The following is a 25,016-nucleotide window of genomic DNA, read 5'->3' as shown; positions in this document are numbered from 1 at the left end:
TCGCTTCAATCTTAATCTTTATTGTGTTATTTTCCATTCAATGGAAGGAAAAAATAAGCTATTGCCATAGGAGAGAGAATTGTGTGATATAAGAAATAATCTTGCTTGAGGCAAATATTATTTTCCCACAGCCTGCCTGCAAACTTGGAAGACCTAGTGAAATCTGTCTGCCCATCTTATTCAGAACAATGATTATACATATATATAATTAAATATATATATATGTGTGCACGTATACAGGTAAGCATGCAGAGATAGAAGGAAGCAGAGAGTAAAATGCAGGGTTACATCATTTAAGAAAACTTAGAGGCCTAATTGAAGAAAACTTAGAGGCCTAATTGAAAAAACTTAGAGGCTTAATTGATAGCACACTGGGAAAAAACTCTCCAGTATTATTAAATCTTTCTGTTCAAACTCGGTATAAAACCAGCTAAATTAGTTCAGGTAGAGAAAACTCTCTTATCTCCCTTTACTCCTCCATCTTAGTATGATAGAATTATAGAATGTCAGGGGCTGGAAGGGATCTCGAAAGATCTCTGGTCCAGCCCCCTGCCAGAGCAGGATCACCTATACCATAGCACACTGGAACGCATCCAGATGGTTCATGAGTATCTCCAGAGAGGGAGACTCCACAACCTCCCTGGGCAGCTGGGTCCAGTGCTCTGTCACCCTCACAGTGAAAAATTTCTTCCTTGGTTTCACATGAAACCTCCAATGCCTGAACTTCCACCCATTGCCCCATGTCCTATAACTGGGCATCACCAAGAAGAGTCTGGCTCTATCCTTCTGTCACTCACCCCTTACATATTTATAAACATTAATAAGGTCACCCCTCAGTCTCCTCCTCTCTAAGCTAAAAAGCCCCAGCTCGCTCAGTCTCTTCTCAGAAGGAAGATGTTCAGCTTCCTTAATCATTTTTGTGGCTCTGCGCTGGACTCTCTCTCTTCCTTCCTTACTCTTACACTGAAATGTTGGCAAGAATTCTCTGTGCTTTATCTTCATTACCACATATGCTTTTGAACCTGCAAAAAAGTTCTGCCGGTAAACCTTTACCTGTGGTATTTCTGATCAGGTTCAGATTAGGAACTGCCATCAGCTTTTAAAGAAAGGTTCAGTTTATGATATTTAGTAACCCCTGGAGGCTTGAATGAGTCAGATAAGCTTCAGATAAACATCTGACCTTTGCAGAGTTTATCCAAAGTGGAGGGAAGCGATTGAAGTGCATCTATCGCTAATTCTGCACTTGTTCCAAGCGGGGAATTCTCACTGATGTTAATAGGAGCTCTGTGCACTGAATGAGAGGAGATTATCCAACAGATATCCACATAAAAGGGAAAGTTGAGAGCATACGAATCGGAGGACACAGCAGTGCCAGAAAATTCGATTTTGTAGCATGTCAGGTAGTTTGCTTTTCAAGATTGCAATGCTACCATATAAAATTAAATTGATTAAATTAGGAACTGAAAGTAACTTCTTGTTTTCAGCGTAGAGTTCAGCTTTCAAGATGTTTCTGTGTGCATGCATTTGCTAACCCTGAAAGTCAGAAAAAAAAAAAAAAATCTTAATCACCAAAACCATTTCTGTGATTTATATAACTTGATCTGGCAGACTTAACTTCTTTAAGTGAAGAAGTTAAAACTATTCTTCCTCTTGATTTCAATTTACTCTTACTGAGCAGCCTATTCCAAATTCCATAGCAATTAATTGCCCCATTTTCTCTTTGTACCAAACCAAAATGGATTACTCACCAGCACATTTAGAAAAAAGATAATAAAAAAAACCAAAAAACCCCTAAACCAAAAAAGACTCAAACCCACAAACCAACAAAACCAACCAACCAACCAACCAAAAGACACCCACAACATGAAAACTCCTGTATTTGAAACGTCTATGCTACAAAAATTATCTGCATGCTCTGCCACATGCTTTCCTTGGAACCCTGTAAAGCACCAGATAAGAAAAGCAAGCACATCTCTTTTCTTGACTCCCTCAAAGCTCCATTAGTTTTTGCTCTATTCCCTTGCTTCCTGATTTGTGGAATGGAGATGGACATTAAAAGCTGTTTAAGGCAGGAAGCTGTAACTCAAGGGCTTGTATAATGCAGAAAGAGGAACATTAAAAAGCCCAGTTTATTGGCATGAGTTGCAAACTGGGAGACATTTCTAGTCTGCCCAGTCTGCAGAGATTGCTTTCATCCCAAAAAGTCATTGGGAATATCTACAGCATCTTAAATTATGTGGACAGGAACAGTTCATTGGAAGCTAAGTTCCTCACAGACAAGCCACAGGAACTTAACAATGGCTTTCAACAAAACTAATGGAAGGAGATAAGCTATGAAAAGAAAGATTTCTCCAGAATTAATAATGCAGCTGGACCAATTTGCAGAAGCTGAAGACCCAGTCTTTTGCCTATCTTCTTCCCTGATAAAGCTGTCTTTCTTTCTAATAACAGAGAGTTTTTTCCTTCTTTTATTACCATTTCTATTTTTCCCTCAATGGGTTACTTGTTCATTGGGATGCAGAGCTGACCTCATCGTAAAATTCATTGAATGCGAGTATTGCACTGCAATGCTTATCTCCAGAATCCCAGCTTAAAATGCCTGACCTGTGTATTTTCATTGTTCTCAGCAGAACTCTATTATATTCATGATATTTTTGACAAAATACAGTAAAAGAACAATACTAGAGATGAGAATACATTTCCTTTCTCCCTCAAGCAAAACAAAATCTAGCCTGCCTTAGGCATCCCTTGATGAAAAAAAAAGAGTTAATGCATTAAACATAGGACATATCCCAGAACTTTAATGGAATCTTTAATCCACCAAGTTTGGACATGTAATTGTTAACTTTTTGTATTTCATTATGGAATGTTTTGTGCTTAGGGTACTCTAAGAAATGAACATCTGGTATTAATAACTTTTCAGCATAAAGCGCTCAACAAAATTACAACCAATCGTCATTGGCAGATGGGTTGAAAAAAAACCCAAAAAAGAAAGAAAAAAAAAATGCACAAGACACCAACTAGATTTATCCTCCACAATATCCATCCAGATTTAATTCAAACAATGCATAATTCATTGACTTCTCACAATAGGTGGCTATTGTGAGCAGTCTTTTCATATTTAGGCATTTTCAGTAATGGTTATTCATGTAAAGGGGCTTTTTTGTTTAACATTAATCACTGAATTGCTTTGACTGGTATGTTGGGGCCAGCTTTGATAGGAGAGAGTACATGCATATTGTGTAAGGCAAAATCTCAGACAAGTAGGAACAAACTCCCCATTCCAGAAAGCTCTTGGCACTGAGTTGCTAGCCTCTGTTTCAGAAGCGGTAAGAGACTGAGCAATAAGTAGTTTCCTCCTACCACCTCACTCTGACTGAAGAATCAGGGAGGGTCATTGTGTGGGATGACATCTGCCACCATTAAGGAAAGCTTGCAGTACAAAACTAGCTTGAGTTGAAAGAATTTGAATGAAAGGGAAATAGCTATTGACTCTACTGTCACATCTTTCCTTTGAAAAAGGGAGCTCAGGTTGACTAGACACTTAGGTTGTCAGCTCTGCTAGGTCATTAACTTAGGCTTCCTGTACTTTGTAAAGACTTGAGAGCCCTAGTTGGCATTTTTTTTCCTTTTTCTTCCTCTCTTTCTTTCTTGCTTGCTTGCTTTTCATTTCTTTCTGGCTTTATCATTTTCTCTCTTCTTTTTTTTTAAGCAGTGAACTGCCTGATGTAACTATATACTATGTAAAATATCTATTGTTACCTTCTTGACTAATAAATTCCCTTGATGGCCTTTATGTTTTAAAATTTGATGGTGAAAATTTTTTGCCTTTTTATTCTTGTTTATCCCACTGATTATTTCATACAATTCTAACATCTTGGACTTAGAAATACAAAATCCTTACACTGCAGCTGGGGATTAAGCTAGGGAAATGGGAAAAATGCTTTTGAAACACTTGGGAATGTGATCCCATGTATTAGCTGTGGCTGATGAGTGGTGAAACAACTACAAAACTCAGAACTGTTCAAGGACTGGGTTCTGTTGCTGCATTGGCTTGAAGTCTCTTGCCTGTATTGATGTCACAAAATGAAGTTGAAACTCAGTGTAGTCACAGTTAAGAGATCAAAAGAGCCATTTTAGTATGAAAAGTCTAGGGCAAGAAAACATAGACACTCTGTGTTGCAGCTTCCATACACTGTTGGAGTGTTTGCTGCCCTCCTTCAGATCCATGATGTTAAAAAACAGAAAGCCAAGGATTAAGCTCCATCTCCCAAATAGGATCTCCTAAGCCAGTAATTACCAGTTTACTCCTGAATTTGGCAGTGGCCCATGCCACTAGGCACTTTTCCAGGTAATACACCAACATTATACACCAGAGACGGTACGCCAGAGGGACAGGGTGTCATCCAGAGGAACCTGGATAAGCTGGTGAGGTGGGCCCAGGTGAACCCCATGAGGTTCAACAAGAACAAGTGCAGGGTTCTGCACCTGAGCCAGTACAATTCTCATTATCAATACAGACTGGGGTATGAGGTGGTAGAAAGCAGCCCTGAGGAAAAGGTCTTGGGGGTGCTGAGGGACAAGAAGCTGGACATGAGCAGACAGTGTGAGCTTGCAGCCCAGAAGGCAAGTCATATCTTTGGCTGCATCAAAAGATGCACTGCCAACAGATCCAGAGAGGTGATTCTGCCACTTTACTCTGCTCTGGTGAGACCTCACCTGGAGTACTGAATCCAGCTCTGGAGCCTTCAATGCAGGGAACAGCATGGACCTGATGGGGAGGGTCCAGAGGAGGGCCATAAAAATGATCAGGGGGCTAGAGCACCACTGCGGTGAGGACAGGCTGAGGGAGCTGAGGTTTATCAGGCTGGAGAAGAGGCTCCAGGGAGATGTAATGGTGGCCTTCCAGTACCTGAAGGGGGACTACAAAAAGGCTGGAGAGAGACTGCTTACAAAGGCCTGCAGTCACAGGACAAGGGACAATGGCTTCAAACCAGAGAAGAGCAGATTTAGATTGGATGTTAGCAACATGTTCCTGTGGATTACATGACCTTCAGAAGTCCCTTCCAACCCAAACCATTCCATGATTCTATGGTTCTATGGTTCTATGATTACTATGATTTTATGATTTGGGTTAGAGTAATTCTTATCAGCCAGTATGCAGAACAGAAGATCATGTTAATCTATCTCTATTCTTCTTAGTCTTCCTAACTAGCTCAACAGGCTTTTATGCTCAGTTTAGTATCTAGTGATGTAGTACCCTGGAATGTGCAACACCAGGTTTTGGCTGTAAAACCACCACTGCACTGACCTTCAATACAATCTCATCTGGGGTTGAGGTGAAGTCATAGACACAACTAGCAATAGGAATCTCAGGGCCAAGAGACGCCTCATGGAAATGAAGAATAGGTCAGAGTTGACTGTAATGTAGTAAGATGCTTAGTTCATGAAAATTGGATGCTAGATCTTGTTCTGCATTGAGCTATAGATGCAGGCATACAGATGGGTTCCTGGCAGGCAGTAAGAAAGTCAGACCACATCTTTCCTGATATCTGAGCAGCAAAAAAGCAAAGTTTGTTCCCTAGGACTCATTTTGCTCAGTTTTGTACATAGTTAACTTAAATGATGTTAAGCATCCTGATCTTAAAGTTTCCTGAGACAGATGTTGTGCATTCCAGGGCTCTCTGTAACTACATACTTTTTCTTGAAACTCAGCAAGACAAGGTGGATAATTTTGTAATCAAATTACCCTGAAAATCTAGTGAACAAGTCATTATACATGTTTCTTCCTTCTTGCTCATATATTATTGTTTTTTACCACCTTACCTGTTTATATTGTAAAAAATCTCTGCTAGTGGGACTGTTCCCTACCACATAGGCCTACTGTATCTATTCTTCAGCCCTAGTTAGTGCCTGGGTGTTGTCATACTGAAAATAAAAATAAAGAGAACTGGCTGACAGCATTCTGATGGAAATCTTCATGGCAAAACACTGATTCAAGGGTAGTAGCTTTAGTTGAAAGGTCTTCATTTAAATTAAATCACATTTTGATAGGCAGAACTTAAAATTTTGAAACATTTTATGTTGAAAGTCTAGGAAGTGACAGAACTGAAAAATAAAAAGTCAGTATACATAAACAAGAGGATTGCCTTCTTCCTAAGGAATTTAGTTTTGATAGAGCCTTTTTTCTCATTTTTTTTCCTGAAAAAAAAGTGCAAAATTAAAAATCTATTCCCTGCCCAGATTTAATAGTAAATGATGCAATTCTTATTTTTCCTTTTAATTGGAAGACAATTATAGCAGTGACAATACTTGTGAGGGCTTCTCTTAGAGATATTACATATCTGAAGCAAGCAGCATCATCTTTTGACCCTGGAAAGGTGGCTTTCTATGTAGCTGTCATCCTTGAAGAACAGCACTCTGAATCTCAGCCTATAATCATCTAACACAACCTATATCATATGTAAATAAGTAATTCACAAGAGATTTTCTCCCGAGGGAATTCCTATTAGATGCATGAACTATATTGAGGGTGACAGTCTTTTTAGTGCCATTAAGGTAAATGAGGTGGTAATGGGAAGTGCAGATTATACTAACTTCAATAATTTATTACATACTTCCCATCAGGATAGCTTTTACAAACAGCTAGTGCTCTTAATTGAAATGTAAATGAATGATAAATTATGAAAAATGTATTGTGAAAAGGAAAAGATGGTGAAATAAAGGGAGTAAAAATAGGATTCTTAAAGCATAGGGAAAATACCAGCTGACATGTTAATTAGGCAGCACAAAATGATAGGAAAACAAGAAAGCACACAGAGGAATGCCTGTGTGAATACAATGAAGCGTACACGTCCACAGTATTTGCTGCAGTCTCTTTAGCTGCTCCTGAGCTGACATGAGCAGCAGTGTGTTCCTTTGTCTGTCTTTGATGATCCATGATCATCCCCTAACTGTACTTCCCCTTACTGAAGACTTGCTTCACAACATTGCTTTACGTCAGTGGAGTGTGAACTATATCCTGACTGCTCTGAAAGACCCTAGAAAGGATTTTGGCTGCTTCAGACCTGCTTTTTCGTTGTATTCATGCTCAGGGTGTCCAAGCAGGCAAGACTCATAGAATCCTAACATCATTTGGTTAAAAAAGTCCTTGAGACCATTGAGTCCAACCATAATCTAACACCTCCCTGTACACAACTGTTACACAATGTCCCTAAGATCCTCATCACAATGTCAGTTAAACACTTTCAGGGACAGTGACTCCCCCATCTCCCTGGGCAAGCTGTTACAGTACTTTATCACTCTTTCAGTGAAGATTTTTTCTTAATATCCAATCTAGACCTCTCCTGGTGCAAACTGAAGGCAATTCATCTCATTCTATCACTTGTTACCTGTGAGAAGAGGCTGGTCTCCATCTCATGAAAACCTCCTTTCAGGTAGTTCACAGAATCACAGAAGCATCCAGGTTGGAAAAGACCCTCAGGATCACCAAGTCCAACCTATAACCCTACTCTACAAGATTCCCCTTAAATCATATCCCCAAGCACCACAGCCAAATGACCCTTAAACACATCCCGGTTGGGTGAATCCACCACCTCCCTGGGCAGCTCATTCCAGTCCCTGACTACTCCCTGTGAAAAATCTTTTCCTAATGTCCAATCTAAACCTCCCTAGCCTTATCTTGAGGCCATTCCCCCTTGTTCTGTCTCCAATTACCTGTGAGAAGAGACCAGCAGCAGCCTCTCCAAATGTCCCTTCAGGTAGTTGTAGACAGCAATGAGGTCTCTCCTCAGCCTCCTCTCTTTCACGCTAACCAGCCCCAGCTCTCTCAGTCGCTCCTTGTAAGATCTATTCTCCAGGACCTTTCCCAGCTCTGTTGCCCTCCTCCAGACCTGAGCTGTAGAGAGGTAGGAGATCTCTCCTCAGTCTCCTCTACTCCAGGCTGAATAAGCCCAGCTCACTCACCCACTCCTCATAGCCTCATAGAACTTGTGCTTAACATCTCTCACCAGCCTTGTTGCCCTTCTCTGGACACACTCCAGCACCCCAATGTCCTTTCTGTAGTGAAGTTCTTGTAGAATAAGGAAAGTCTGTCATGTTAGGCACCAAAATGAGTCTTCCAATATAATTAGTATTGTGAATACTAGTTATATTGGAAGACTGATATATTCAGATGAATATATCAAGAATCTTGATATATTCAGCTGAAGATGGCCCTGAATAGCCCCACTCATACTCTCCTAGGACATGCTTTCTTGTTTGGAAATAGAAAAAATTACCAGGCTGAAAAAAAAAATTAATGGAAGCATGAATCATGTTGACTTGTACTGCTGCAAATTAGTTACAGTATCTGACTGTTTTAAAACTATTTTTAACCTGTGCCAACAGAATCTGGAGAATATAATTAAAGTGTTGGAAGGTTACAGATCCAGGAAAATACTGCATATTAGAATAAACCACACAAAACTCTGCAGTTCCTGAAATGCCTTCGTGGGTATTTCCAAAAGTACCTCATGTGTTTGAAATAGCAAGTGTCTGATTATAGGTTAAAGAAGTGCCAGGAATTTCAAAACACATTTGTTTGATTAAGTCTTTTAAAGAAAGGAGCATGTTGTGCTTTCTGTTCATTTAAATAAGAGATCAGTTTACTAAAAACATTTTTGAAAATCAAGAAGTCAGTAAGGCTTAAAATAAATTCGAAATACATTTGCTCAAAAACCCTGCCCCAGTGTAAACACTGAGAGATTAAATATAAAAAAACCATTTTTTTTTCCTTATGGGTACTCTAAGACCTGGCAGTGCTGAAATTTTGGAAATCATAGAATCATAGAATCAGCCAGGTTGGAAGAGATGTCCAAGATCATCCAGTCCGACCTATCCCCCAGCCCTAGCCAGTCAACCAGACCATGGCACTAAGTGCCTCATCCAGTCTTTTCTTGAACACCTCCAGGGACGGTGACTCCACCACCTCCCTGGGCAGCCCATTCCAATGGGAAATCACTCTCTCTGGGAAGAACTTCCTCCTAACATTCAGCCTATACCTCCCTTGAGACTGTGTCCCCTCATTCAATTGCTGGTTGCCTGGGAGAAGAGACCAACCCCACCTGGCTACAATGTCCCTTCAGGTAGTTGTAGACAGAAGTGAGATCACCTCTGAGTCTCCTCTTCTACGGCTTAAACAACCTCAGCTCCCTCAGCCTCTCCTCACAGGGCTGTTCCAGGCCCCTCACCAGCTTTGTCACCCTTCTCTGGACATGTTCCAGTATCTCAACATCTCTCTTGAATTGAGGAACCCAGGACTGGACCCAGCACTCAAGGTGTGGCCTGAGCAGTGTTGAGTATAGGTTGAAGAATAATCTCCCTTGTCCTGCTGGCCACATTGTTTCTGATCCAGGCCAGGATGCCATTGGCTCTCTTGGCTACCTGGGCACACTGCTGGCTCATCTTCAGCCTTCTATCCACCGGTACCCACAGGTCCCTTTCTTCCCGGCTGCTCTCCAGCCACTCTGTCCCCAGGCTGTAGCGCTGCTTGGGGCTGTTGTGGCCAAAGCACTCTGAAGAACCACTTACCTAGGAGATGTCACACCACCTTCCCTACAAATATACCTGGACCATATCTGGCAAATCTGTGGAAGCCTTCTTCACTGCATCAAAGTCTGTGCTCCAAAAAAAAATTGCAGGTCAAATATAATGTAAACAGCAATGTGTACAAGTAAGATGTCTTTATTTCACAGAAGGCACAAAGGATTAAAGAAAGAGTGGCCCATTACTAACTGAAGTCCTTATTTCTCCATCAGAGACAAGTAGCCCACTGACCTACCATCAAAGGAAAGTGCAAGATGATTCTCATGGAAATATTCTTTGGTGAAAATACTCAATCAAATATTTTGTTAGAGCCATGGGAAATATAAAAAATAAAACTTAAAAAATAGTAGTCACAAAAGAAATGTCTTTGGCAAACATTTCACATTCATTAATGATCAAAAGCCAAGACATACGGTGTGGAGATTGAAGCTGCTGGATGATCTGCTCAGAACCATGAATAAATGAAAAGCATTTCTACATACACTGTTTATTGGTCTGCTTAGCCTCTAAATCTGTCATGCTAAAGTATTTCTATTATATCTCCAAAAGGCAGAGAGGACAGAGAGGTGAATTCAAACAGCAATAGCTTTCTGTTCCATGGACTAGCAGAAGCCATGAGGTAATTGTTGCCAACTCTGGTTTATGTCCAGATGTGGGATTTAACATATGTCACTCCTTTGCTTTAAGGAAGACAGATAATGTCTCAAAGAGGTTTTAAGATGTCTTGGGAATCACTGTCACAGGCCTGCTTCTGACATCCAGAATAATGGGCCTTGTAAACATCTGCCTTGGACTGTCTTGATGGCTGTGTGCCTTCAGGGCAGAAGCAAACGGGTGAAGAGCAGCTGCTAAGGTGAAAACCTGGCAAGCCAGAGGCAAGAGCAAACTGTCCCATAAAAGCCCTTAGGTATGATTGGTGACATACTAAACCTAACAGCCAGGGAAGATTTCCTTTCACAGATTACTGAGCAATATTAAGATGAAATAGGCCACTTTATCTTTTGATTCAGTAGGCAAAAATGACATTCTTGCATCTTTCACTATGCTGAAAGCTCCAACCTTTCCCCTTGGTCCCAAAAGAGAAGTTTAAGGAAGAGGTAACATAGCCCTTAATGGATTGAGAAGCATATGATGACAAATGACTAGGCCCCAGCATACTTCCTTGATTTTTACACCAGAAGACTGCTATAATGTTCTGGCCTTCAATATTTGGATCATGGGGAAAGCATTAAGTTATCTTTCCGAGAGCAATTCTAAACTTTAGCGATTGCTAGTCTCTTGACTATCCTGAAGGACAAGATACATGACCTTGTGAAAACAAAGTAAAACATTTGCTCAGACTTTGGAAAAAATTCCAAGGCATTACAGAGAGGAACAATTGTGATACCACTGGTGAGGACCATTTTTATCTTGCTTTGAAATTTTATGGCATCTATCCAAATGAGCTGCTTTCGAATGAGACAAAATACTTCTGTGTTGGAAAACACGTTTGGTGGAGCGCTATGGGAAGATGACTCTTTGTTCACCAATATGGTTAGATGGTCAAATCCACTTTATTTCCGTGATACAGTGACTTATATGCATTCTAGCAATAGGCGTGCTCCACCAAGATTGGTTACAAACAGAGGGTACAGAGTTACTTGTAAGGCATCAATAGGTCAGCATTGTTCAAGAAAAGCCTGGATGGGGCACTTAGTGCCATGGTCTAGTTGATTGGCTAGGGCTGGGTGCTAGGTTGGACTGGATGACCTTGGAGGTCTCTTCCAACCTGATTGATTCTGTGATTCTATGGTTCTATGATTCATACGCACACACAGAGAAAAAAAAAACAGCTACACGAAGTGGTCTGTACACTCTTAATTTGTGTGTGACAATAGAAAGAGAACATCACTAAATCAACAACTGCCCTCTTTTCACTCTGTTGTTAGATGATTTCCCCCGTAACACCTTGCCTTCTATTTCAAACACATCGTCTAACATTGTACAAAGTGTTATGAGGAGAGATTTGGTTTGCCTCCAGAGCCATCTTCTGGGTTTTATTTTCTCACTCCTCATTTCTAAACTGATTAGGCCATAATGAGGAGAAAGTCTTATGTCCACTTCCTAGTCACTTTGGAATATTTTTATCCTTCTAAGCTTTATTTTTCATTTTTTTCCCCATCAGTATTTTCAATACCTTTCCCTTTAAGCTCCCAATTAAATTTCAGTTTTTACTTTCCTTTGATCTTTGTATTGTCTACCACTTCAATAATGGTCTTCTACATTTTTGGCCACTTGTTTCACTTATTTCTCAGTGAAAAGAGAAAAAAAATATACAGAAAAATACAAGGTCACATTGTCAGAGAATTATAGTGGATATGCACAGGAGCTTAACTTGCAGTGAAATAAATAATGTGGATGTATCGCTGCTGCCAAGACAAATAGAACAATACTTCTGATTTCCTCAAATGATTTTTGATTCCCATTACTTCCAGAACTTTAAGTTCTCAGTTTTAGACTCCTAAATAGAGGTAAAAGAGAAGAAATAACATCTGAAGCAAGTTTTTTGGGTTTCGTTCATTTGGGATTTTTTGAGTGTTTTGTTTTAGGTCTTGGGTGTTTTTTTTAGATGACAATTTGGTCATTACAATATTCAGTAATTGACTTGATTGGAGGATAAGACTGATGTCATTTTGACATTAGATTTCTCACTTGGATATTTGTAAGTAATCCTGCTTATCTGGCTTGTTTTGAACCAATGATAGCACCCAAGAACTGAAGGCCAGTGTTGAAAACCTTGTTCCAAACAATGCACCTTTTAAACTTCTTCTTACTTTCAGTGATTAATTACTCAGATTTGGCAGTAACTCCTCACTGCTGAATGGAATGAAGGTGTTAGAAAAGATGTGAGGAAAGAGATGGGCAAATCCTCTCTGAAGGCATTTGCTGCAATGTTTGCCAATAGACTTCATCTGTTTCCTTTATTTCTTCTTAGAGCTTTCTTTAATGGGAATATATATTTATATATTTGGTGTTGATTGCCTAGAATATTTCAGAAGTGTCTCAGTAGGCAACTTATAAATGGCCAGGGTATATCATTACAAATGATCATTATAAATGATCATTATAAATGATCAAGGTGAATCTTCAGGTTTGCACAGAGCCACCTGCTTCTCAATAGCTTTATGAGGTTTACAGACGAAATAAAGCCTGGCATAAGTAGCAGTGAATTAAGTGTCCCGAGTGTGGCTTTTAAAGTTTAATTAATTAATGTCCATAAAGCATTCTGCAATACTTAGACTAAGGTCTGTAAGTGCACAGAACAAAATGTAGTAATTACTATTCCTATATCTCAGTGTGCATGGGAGTATTGGCAGAGCTGTTTAGTACAGGTACTATAAGTTACAGAGCCCTAAGCTTCTAAAGCCACCTCCTTCTGCGGTACATCCATTAGCTTTGCTGGTCTTTTCCTGGAATGAGTTTGCTCTTTGAAAGTTTGATGAAGACTAAAAATGAAGGGCTCTGCAGTTTTTGTTGTTTGTTTTTACAGCTGTGTGCTTTGATACACAGTAGATATTTCAGGCCCTGTGATGACAGTGGCCCATTCTGATGAAATAATGCTGCAGTCACTTCATAACATGGAAGGGACAGATTTTACCTAAATGTGCAAATATAGTAATTACCAACCTCAAACACAATTATCTTGTGTGCTACTACTCATAACGGGAGCAATATTTCTGTATTACTTTTTTTCCCAGAGTTATTTGGAAGATACTTGCTCTGTCTCTTTCCATGTGGAAATCTTCCACAAAATTTCATTTTCTATAATGATACAAAAAACATTGGTCTGATGACCTTGACAGCTCCATCACGGGGTATGTAACTTATGATCTCTTCCCACCTTTATATTAACTGTGTTCCTTAGGTCCCACAAACTGATGGGGGAAAAGTGCTTTAGCCCAACACATACATGGTTGAGGATGCAATTACTGTAACTGGCTTTCCTGTCTGTCCTCTGCAAGTTCAAGAGGTCAAGTCCTCTGCTGGTTTAAAATCTGCTCCCGATTCATAATGACACTAGGATGATTTATGCTAGGACAGAGTTTTTGCCAGCTTGTATGTCTATCAAATTGCACCTTCAGCAGCCATTGATACACAGAGCATTAATTTCTTTCCCTTTCCCAGACTGCTACAGATCCAGCTCAGCTTTCTCTGGTGGTCTTATGTTAAAAAAGAAGTGCTAAAGTGAGCTTACAAAACAGGTTTTAAAACTATTCTTTCCCAAGTACATCCAAAAGTATCAAACTTAGATCTATAACTGGTCTTCCATCTTCAGTCTTGACATTAAAAAGGTACCCTGTGTTGTGCCAGAAGTCAAGATACGATTGCCTTGGACCTTGGGCAAGCAATCTGTTACACAGTTCAATGAACCAATGGGGACCGCAAAATAAATACTTGTCCCTTGAGAGGTGGAGATCAGCTACTAGAACAATGCATATCGTTACAGTCATTTGTCATCTCCTTTTCAGGTCTTTGTTGCTGTTTTTACAGGTAGGGATAGAGGAGAAATCAGCAGCTATATCTGTGATCTGTGGCTCTAAAGAACTGGAAATATTCTCCTACTTGCAGCCTGTGATTGTAAAGCCAAACTGCTATTCATTAAAGTTTTGTCAACCTCTCTGCTCAGGTCCTACTTGTCAAAGACCACATAGCAAGATCGAGTCCTTCTGTACACCACAATTATGGCAGTTCTCAGAATAACTATTTTGATAGGTTTTCAGTCTGATCAAACATTAGTATATTTGGCAATTTCATTCAGGAAATGACATACACATGTTGTTATGGATTAGTGACAATTTCAAAAGTCATTATTATGTACTTTTAGATATGACCAGCATCTGAACATCATTTATATTCTGTAATCCATTTCCTTCTGACACCGAAGATCCACATAGTGCATCAGTAAATGATGAAAACAGAAACAATTACAGATCGTTAATAATTATATAGTGAACAAAACTCATTAATTCAACTCTGAGCCAAGATTATCCCCTTCACAAATACCTGATGAGGTGGATTTTCAGTCTTCCACTCCTTTATTGCAGCTAAACCGCAAGAAACCATACAGTTTTCATACCAGCCCTATTAAAACTCTAGATGCTTATGTCTCCATGCAACAATTGGTTTGAGTGACCCACTCACATCAATTGAGAAAACTCTTTCCTCATGAGACCAGGATTTGACTCCATTTTTTTATAAGAGCTGCTACATGACATTTTATAGCAGATAGAGCAGTGGCAAGGTTGGTTAAAAGCAACACTTTCCCATACATCATAGAATCATAGAATAGAATCATAGAATCAGGCAGGGTTGGAAGAGACTATAAGGATCATCTAGTGCCAAAAGGATCATCTAGTGCCAACCCCCTGCCGTGGGCAGGGACACCCTGCCCTAGATCAGGCTGGCCACAGCCTCATCCAGCCTGACCTCAGACACCTCCAGGGATGACACCTCAATCACCTCCCTGGGCAACCCATTCCAGCCTCTCACCACTCTCATGCTGAAGAACTTCCTCCTCACATCCAGGCTCCATTTTCCTTAGTTTTATCATTGAGACCTCGCAGACCCTGTTCTTCCTGGGTCTTATTTCTGGTAACCTGGCAACCATTGGCCTGTTGCCCTAAGTCCAATCAGCCACATACCAAATCTTCCCTCTTACAGATACATTTTCAATGTATAGATTTAATTTTTTCCCTATACAGAAGTTACTCAAGATTAGGAAATTAAAGGATACATTAGCTGAAATTCATTTAACACTTCATTCTTTCAAGGCAGTGGGATTCTTATGAGGTATGGTTTGATGTTTTTTTCTTACCTTTTTAAGTCTAGTTTCCTGTAACAGTATGTTTTTCCTACTCTAATTTAACATGGCCTGAATAGGGCTTTACCAATGGTACCACACTGCATCTCATGTTACCTGTTTCAATGTCTCACTATATCACTTTTTTTTAATCACCTATAGTGTAGTTTATCTGAATGAATTTTGACATATCCACATAGGTCCTCTCTCTAGTCTACAAAGAGATATAAAACCTTGTAGGGTCTGAATTTAAACTTCTAAAGTAGGTCATGGGGATTGTACTTATTCAGACATGCCTGTTCTCTCACCTGACTACAAAGAAACCTAGGGTGACTAGCACAGCCAGGAGCATCTACACAGAAGATCTCTAAAGCTGGATGAGATGAATTCTACTCCTGTTTCCTAATAAAGGAAATTTGTCAGACACAATGGAAAGTGAGATTCTCACCTGCTTGATCCCTTGTTCAATTACCTGGATCTTTGCAGAACGACTGTAAATATATCACCATTGACTTTCTACAACATTTGGAACACATCTAGTTATAGTAAAGCTGCAGCAAAAAAAGAATGTTTTATTACTCTGGCTGAAGTAAAAGACTATATTTCTCTCTCCGTTGTAAAAGGCCTAACAGTTATCAGAACATGTGAACACTGATTTTCTGTGTTCCTTTTGTTACAGTTGAACAACAGATTGTGAGACCCTCATGTAGAATTCACAGGAATCTGAAGAGCTATTTAGAAACTAGAATTTTGTTTTACTTCCTTGAAGGGGAAAAAAAAAAAGGAATTAAAAAAAAAGATGAAAAATCAGCAATTAGGATAAAGGGAAAAGGAAATGAAAATTATTAATTATTTTGGATAACTTGGATCCAGGCAGAGACTTGCCCTACTTTCATTATTTAATCGTCAGGAGAAGAATTTTGTCTTTTATCTTAAATTAAAAAAAAGCAAAACCCAAACTATTCCCATCCTCAAACTCTATTTCAGGTGGGAATTATTCTCTGCATAGAAACTGAGCTAGTTAGGTCAAATGAAAAGATCAAAAATCAATGCATTATTGTACTGTTTCTCTTTACACATGTAATTCATGAAGATTCTTTCCTACTTAGGGAAGAGGCCTTGCAATAAGGCTGGGTGACAGATCCTGTTCAGCTGTCCCTGTAGTATCATTTCTAGTGTTTATCTTTCATTAAATAGACTATGCCAGTCTTGAATTCCCAAACTGAATGCCTCTGCTGAGACCCCCAGTAATATTGAATTATAAAGGAAGACAAAAATACCTGAAGCCCTTTGCTGCTTGAACTTTCACTCCTAGATTTTCCTAGGGGATTATCTAGGTAGTTTCCTTGATGCAGTTATATCTGTTCTTAACAGGGAAAGCACTCATTGAAATCATTTTGCCTGTAAAATACTAAGTGGTGAGCTAACTTCCAACCAGACACATTCTCTGAAAGAGAGACTCTAGACTGCATTGCCACCTCCTTAAATAATAGAATTATAGTATCATGGAATCTTAGAATAGCTTTGGGTTGGAGGAACCTGAATATATCAAGTCCAAACCTCCCTGAAATGTGCTTGGACACCTTCAACTAGATTATATTGTTCACAGAATCACAGAATGTCAGGGGCTGGAAGGGACCTCAGAAACTCATCCAGTCCAACCCCCCTGCCAGAGCAGGATCACCTAAACCAGATCACACAGGAACGCATCCAAGCAGGTTTTGAATAGCTCCAGGGAGGGAGACCCCATTACACCTCTGGGCAGCCTGTTCCAGTGTTCTGCCACCCTCACAGTGAAAAAATTCCTCATCATGTTTAAATGAAACTTCATATGCCTCAGCTTCCACCCATTGCCCCTTGTCACGTCATCAAGTGTCACTGAGCAGAGCCTGGCTCCATCCTCCTGGAACTCACCCTTTACATATTTACAAACATCAATAAGGTCACCTCTGTCTCCTCCAAGCTAGAAAGCCTCAGGTCCCTCAGTCTCTCCTCGTAAGAGAAATGTTCCATTCCCTTAATCATCTTTGTGGCTCTACGCTGGACTCTATCAAGCAGTTCTATGTCCCTCTTGAGCTGGAGGGCCCAGAACTGGACACAGTACTCCAGACATGGCCTTAGCAGGGCAGAGTAGAGGGACAGGAGAACATCTCTTGACCTACTAACCACGGCCCTTCCAATACACCCTAAAATGGCATTGGCCCTCCTGGCCACAAGAGCACATTGTTGATTAGTGGTCAACCTCCCATCAACTAGGACCCCCAGATCCTTTTCCCCTTTGCTGCCTTCCAACAGGTCAATCCCCAGCCTATACTGATACCTGGGGTTGGTCTTTACCAAGTGCAAGACAACTTGCCCTTGCTGAATTTCATTAAATTTCTTTTTGCCCAGCCCTCCAGCCTGTCCAAGACCCCCATTCAGCCTGAAATTCAATATTGCCAAGCCTTTCTTCTTAGCAGATTCTTCATAGAGGAGTCCAGCCTCCTCATTATTTTTTGAGTCTCTCTTCTGGACTCATTCCAACAAATCCCTGTCTTTACTGTGCTGAGAACTCTAGAACAGGATTCAGCACTGTAGGTGGAGCCTCACCAGAGTAGAGCGGCAGAATTCCCTCCCTTGAACCACTGGCCACGCTGCTTTTGATGCAGCCCAGGATATGGTTTGCTTTTTGAGATGCAAGTGCATCTTTTCATCCATCAAGGACTCTAAGTCTTTCTCTGGGGGACTGCTCTAAATCCCTTCATCTTCCAGTCTGTATTGATACTGAACATATATGAGGAACTTTACAGTTGGCCTGTTCATATGGGCCCACTTCTCGAGCTTGTCCAGGTCTCTCTGAATGGCATCCCACCCATCAGCCATGTCAACCACACCACACAGCTTCGTGACATCTGCAGGCTTGCTGAGGGTGCACTCTATTTCACTGTCTGTGTCACTGATGGAGACATTAAAAAGCACTGGTCCCAGCACAGACCTTTCAGGAACACCACTCATCTCTGATCTCCATTCAGAAATTGAATTTGTGGCTGCTACCCTCTGGATGCACACATCCAAGTCATCTAAGTCTCCATGTCATTTGAAGCTCCTTGTGCAGACACACGTTTGTCTTTAGCTTTTTGTGCTCTATTTTATTATTTTGCCTTTTCTCTCAGTTAATGGAATTAGTCATTTTGCAGAGTAAGAGAAGACGTAAAAGGGATCTCAAGGATGTTATTACTGACTATGCTTCCAGACTGACAAAAGCAGTGCTGTTGCCTAATTTAGTATCATGCACTAGATTGCAAGACAGCAATGCACCATAAATTACAGCATTTATGACATACAATGCAATATATAACACATTTTGCCAAGTCTCTGTGACAAGTACACAAGAATTATTGAAAAAATACCACCCCATTAGGTACCAAATTCAATGGAAATTTATAGCCACTTAGGTTTCCACACCTGCAGGAATTTGTGTCAGCAGTATATTTCCCCTCCTTCCCCAACCTTAAACTCTTCATGCCTGTATCCATCGTATGAAGTAAACAGCATTCATCCATTAGCTAAATAAGTGTATGTGTGTGCTGAGGGTAAAAGTGAGTTGTTTGGGGTTTTTTTTGTTTGTTTGTTTATTTGGTTTTCTTTTTTTTGCTTGGGTTTTTTAGTTTGTCTGTGCACTGTTGTATTTTTCAGTGTCTGTGCACTTGTTTCCCAGGGGACCACACAGTTAAATAGAAATTTGTGCCTGAACTACAGAACAGAAAAAGGGAGCTTACTGCAATTTATGTTGTGGGAGCTCTGTCATGGATTTAATAGGAGCTCAACATCCTTGTAAACATGATAAAGACTGTTGGTATTTGTATCAAAGATAGGAGAGGTTCCCTGCCTGTGTTTCTACAAACATCTGAAACAACTGGCAAATAAAGTAGCCCACAAAATACCAACGTGTCACCTTTGCAAATCAAACTTTACATGAACTATCAAACAGGGAGAAAAAAAGCAGCTAAGCAGGCTTTACAGATTCCTTAGCCAGCATATGCTGTTTTCCTGGTTATGAGTCTGAGTGGGAGACTAGAAAACTTTTCCTTACATCTCCAATATGCTTTTCCTTAAAGATAACTAAGACCTGATTTTTAGAAGATCAGTTTAGGCTGCTAAGACCATCTGCATGCTCTTAAATCCAGTATTTAGATTCCTAAAGACCCCTACTTAGTTGTTTCTGAAAGTCTCCTAGTATTCCAGATTTTTCTAATGTAACCTAAAGTGTATCACTACTATGCACAGTAAGAATTACCTATGGTGGAATTTTAGAGGGACAAGTAGATTCTAAGTGTTTTGAGGACCTAGATACTGTTCCAAGCATCTTGGTAGCAGTGCCCATAGTCAGGCATCATGAGATCCATCTGGTGCTTTAGGTTCTATACTTACCATCTCTAAGAAAATACAAGGTAGTCCCTCAGCATTTTTGCCAGAGTTTGTTATTCTTTTCTTTGCCTGAGTGATCTGAAGGCATATATCCTACGTGGATAATCTTATCACCAAGCCAAAATATTCTATGTCAGGCTCCCTCAATCCCCACTGCTACAATAGTTCCGCTTTACACGACGCAGCTTTACACGACATAGTTAAATATTCTGTGGACTAGAGGCAATTAGAATAGAATTTGGGGTTGAAAAATGAAAGAGGTAGAGTTGGCTGAGGGAAATATTACTTCATAAACTTATATGGGGAGTTTCATTACAGTGCTGAAAGACCTTGTAAGTAAACCCTGTTTCCCCCTGAAAACAGCAGTAGATGCTTGCTACATATATGCCACTGCATGGTACTGCATTGAAAAATGTCTGGTTATCTTCTGCTTTACTCTTCTCAAATTCTGGTTTACAAGGATGAAAAAAAAAGTGTATTAATCTCAGTGTTTTCTGAAGTGTTCTTATGACTTTGGGCATGTACATTTAACACTTTTCCAAGCGTGAGTGTTTTTTTTCACCTCACATTTTTTTCTCTCTGAATTTTATGAGTCCAGTTTCTGTGTAAATAACATTGTAAAAGGAACTCCTTTTTCTCCCTGAGCATGAAAGCAAAATGCAGCATAAAATGTTAATTTTATTCTGTCAGACTTGTTGAGCCACTATACCATGTTTTTTTTCTCCCTAATGCTGATGTTCTGGGTAATATGATCTGGGTGTTTCCATAAGACTATAAACAAAAGATGCAGATGTTAGCCCCAAGAGGAACATACTACAAGGAAAGATAAATAAATTAATTTCCCAGACAATGCAACATAATTTATTTCCTCCAGAGAATATATTTTCAGTGCAGACTTTAATACACTTGTCTCGCATAAGATTTTCCTGTGCCACTTTCAATCCAACTTCAAACATGTAACAACCTCAGAATATAAATTATATTTTACCTATTGTATTTCAGAGATTCAGCTCAGACTCAAGACTAGTGATTAGTGTTCTCATATGCAAAAGATGATGGGTCTATATGTGACAAATTTTGAGACAGAATACTTATCTGCCTCTTGTGTCCCAGGCTCAGGATTATTATATGATTCTTGTATTCCCTTCTTGTACTAATGGGATTGATGTACTGTAAATCTCAGGAGGCCTGAGTGAGTCATCAGAGCTAAATTCTGTAACATATCTAACTAAATAAATAAAGGGGAGAAGACTGTTTCTGACAACAAAGTACCTGTTGGAAAGCAGTAAATAACAGCAGCCTCCCTACTAGGTCCATTTGGTAAAGAAAGTTGCCTTTAATACAGAGTTTATTTCCTCTCTCTTTGGAGACTGTCCTAAATCCAGTAGGGAGTAGCCTATATTTTACCATCATCTGTGATTACATAGTTGTAAGATATGGTGAAATAGTTTAAATGGCAAAAGGATATCTTCCTCTTGGCAACAGATCACACATACTGTTTAGATAACACTATTGTTTAAGCTGGAAGAAACCAAACTCAAGTGTAATCCACATGTATCTAGCAAGCTCAGAATTTGCCACTGTAAATAATTTAGGTGCCTCCACAAATAAAGGAGAAAAATTCTCATTTTTCTGTGGCTTCAATACATACTTAATATTCTATCTCTTATGTTCTGCAGGAGTGGCTTTTTGGGTTTTTGCTCTTTACAATTAGCCTAAGTCCCTTCTGAATGCTTTTAACTCTGCCACCTCTGTAATAACCTTCCGTAACTAGCAACTGCCAAAGCATTGACAGCAGGATCCCTCATTGAGAAAATCTGAAATAATATCAAAGCAAGAATGTTTCTTTATGTTTTTTTTTTCCCCTGGATAGATTTTACCATGCACCCAAAAACATGCTATTGGAGAAGAGATTAAAAAGGGTTAGAAAGGGAGAGAAAAGCAAAAGCACTTTGTGGGTATGTATGTAAGTCACAAAGTTAAAGAAAAAAAACCCAAACCCACAGATAACACTGTGGGCAAATCCATAAAACTGCTAATTTGCTTGAAAATGTGAATTTGACCTTGATATATTTCATGAAGCAAAATATATTTACTCAATATCCTGATTCTTGAAGCCTAGTAAAGAGGATCCATAGAAGCACCCATGGATAAACATTCAGCGAACGAAGCTGACTGCACTGCTGTTTTGTAATCTGCTCTAGTGATCATCCTCACTTCGGTGATATTGGAATTAAAAAACTCCAGTATTACAGAATCATAAATCAAAATGCCTCAGTTTCAGCCAGTGAGCATTGCATATTGATATTTCAACTTACAGATATTCCTATAAAATGCATTGGGTTTTCTTGGAAAAACAGGACGTGATCACAGGATGGGAGCAGCAGAAACTCCCAACAATGCAGCTACAAAATGCCAAGTAGTCTTTTCAGTTACCTGTGTTATTTAAACCTGTTTTAGACAAGTTTATTATGTGCTGTATTTTTTTTGTAGTGCCATTCCTCCAGCTATGATAAAAAGAGAGAAAATAAGTCCAGATTATTCTAGAGGAAGTGACATTCATATTGGATTCACTGTTATAAATTATATGACTGTATTTATTTACAAAGTTTATCAGTTATAATGTACTTACTGAGTTCAACAGAAGAAGAGACACCTCAGCTTCATGCTTAGTTGTATTCTTCCACCAGGACATCCTGATGTGATACTGTGATACTTGTGGCTGGGAGAACTGTTGTTTCTATTAAAGGATAGTAATCAGAGGAGTATAGAAAGTTGTTCAAGTGCTATCCTTACAACATGCACTGATATCAAACACATGGTAGAGCAGGGAACAGGTCACCGTGGTAAAATAACCAATGTCCTTCCCTCCTCAGAGTAGGAATTGGCATCAGTTTCACTCAGATTAGGAGGTAGAGTTTGTTTTCTCTAGCTGTAATCTCCTCTACAGAAAATCAGTTTTGTGCACAAGGACTACTTTTACCATATAGCACTGGACTAAAGGAGGATTTTGGCACTGCTGGGACCTCTGTGTAACAGTAGGTATCATTCCTCAATACTTCTGCATCCTCCAAATCTTGTCTTATTTATCACTTCCTTTGAGTGCTCACTTACACACATGGCAGAGTGGCAAAGGTGATGGGGAACATAGGCTGCAACTACCTCATACCTCCATCATTTGGGGTACTAGTTTTATCAAGATTTTACCTCCCTTTCTCTAACTCTGCAATCTCAGTTTCTGAAAGATTTACTTTTTGAAGCTGGTTTTTAAAATAGAAGTAGAATTATAACTAAAAACCTACCAAACAATCAAGCAAACTGAAAAATGCAGCAATACAACCCATTCTCTTGCTCTGTCAGTCTTATTAATTACCACTTTATTTAATACCTTTCTCTTCTACTAAAGGTTATTTAGAACAATGTTGAAGCCAGGCACACTTTCAAGCTGGTATTTTATTAGACAGAGATTCCACTGTGAGATTTCCATCTAGACTCTCACACTAGGGACTTCCTCTGCTCACTGGTCCATAATGACTGACCTACATATCTCTGCCACCCAGGATTTTGCTGGATGACTGCATTACCCAGCAGAATTTGACTCCCCTTGCTACATTCATTTGTTACAGCAATTAAACCCATGTGTTGATTTACTGAGTGCAGGCCTGGTGTGAAGTGTGGGAATGCACATGACTCATTCTGTTCTTTGTGACATTACTTCTGCCCAAGTTGCATTTGGCTATCTTTGTGCTGCTTTTAACTTGCTTTTAGAATTACTTTTGACTACTAGGGACAAATAATGACCATGTGCCTTCATTTTGTAACTTTTGTTTTCTTTCCCTCTTTTCCTCTTTTTCCTTTATTACTTTTGTGGTGTTCATTGATGCCATGTATTCTGTTTTCTGGATCATCTGGAATTTATTCTGTCCCTCCATGGCCATTGTCTTAGGAAAATATGATAAGGACCTGTAACTCTGTCTGGGAATCTTGAGTTGGAAATGATTCTACATTAGTACATAGACTCACAGAATGCACTGGGTTGGAAGGGGGACTTAAAGTCATCTAATCCAACACCCCTGCAGCAAGCAGGGACATCCTCAACTAGATCAGGTTGCTCAGAGTGCCATCAAGCCTGACCTTGATTGTCTCATGGGTATACAAAACCGCAAAAGATGATCTAGACCTAATATTTCCTCAGCACTTCTGATGTGTCCTTTGAAAGTTAAAAATTGCAATTTTTACCACACAGTCTATGGGCATAAAGAGATATATATGATATAAATAGGTAATTGTCAGATGCAAGGTGGCACAGTGAGGAAACTAGGGCTAAGTTTCATCAGATTCATTGAGTACAAATCATAGAGTCTGAGTATGTAGTGTGAAAACAAAGCTGGAAAGAGTCTGGAATCATAGAAGCATTAAGGTTGAAATAGACCATCAAATCCAACTGTCAACCCAACAGCACCATGCCCACTATATTGTGTCCCAGAGTGCCATGTCTGTATGTTTTCTTAACACCTCCAGGGATGGCAATTCCACCACTTCCCTGGTCAGCCTATTCCAATGTTTTACCACTCTTTTTTAACTTGTGCTGAAGCCTTCACCAAAATATCCATCCTTGATTACAACACTTAGGGCAAGACACACAAATGGTCTGATATCCCAAACCAGTTCACAGTCACACCCCTCAAAGAAATTCAAAGGTCTCTTGCTCATGACTCAGATATAGGCCTTAATCTCTCAAGAGTCTGAGTTCAGTGATGGACTTCATGTCTTAGCTTCAGCCTCCCTCCAGCCCATAGTGCTCAAGCTTTGTAGACAGCAGAGTATGTGACATGGTGAGCCAAGAAGCACAAGTTTTCCTTCAGAAAGGGCTGAACAGATCTGTGTTATGCCCCTATGCTCTGGGTTCCTTGGGAGACAAATAGCTTTACTACCTTTGTGAACACATACCACTGCAGGGACCGCAATGGATTGCTACCCTTTTTTAAAGAGCAGCCCTGGAGGAGGCAGAGACCAGTCCCCTTCCCTATTCTTTTTCTAGGAAAAATCCTACATGATTACAGGGTTCCCTAAGGACATACACATCAATAAATTGAAAAGTTCTAAGCCCAGGGTTTCCCTATCTGGAGAAAATATTTAAAGAAAGAAAGAAAGGAAAAAAAAAAAAAGAAAGGGACATAAGAGG

This window comes from Pogoniulus pusillus, chromosome 14, assembly GCF_015220805.1.
Source record: "Pogoniulus pusillus isolate bPogPus1 chromosome 14, bPogPus1.pri, whole genome shotgun sequence".
NCBI classification, from domain to species: domain Eukaryota; kingdom Metazoa; phylum Chordata; class Aves; order Piciformes; family Lybiidae; genus Pogoniulus; species Pogoniulus pusillus.
The sequence above is the reverse complement of the archived record's forward strand: the minus strand, read 5'-3'. Positions refer to the sequence as shown.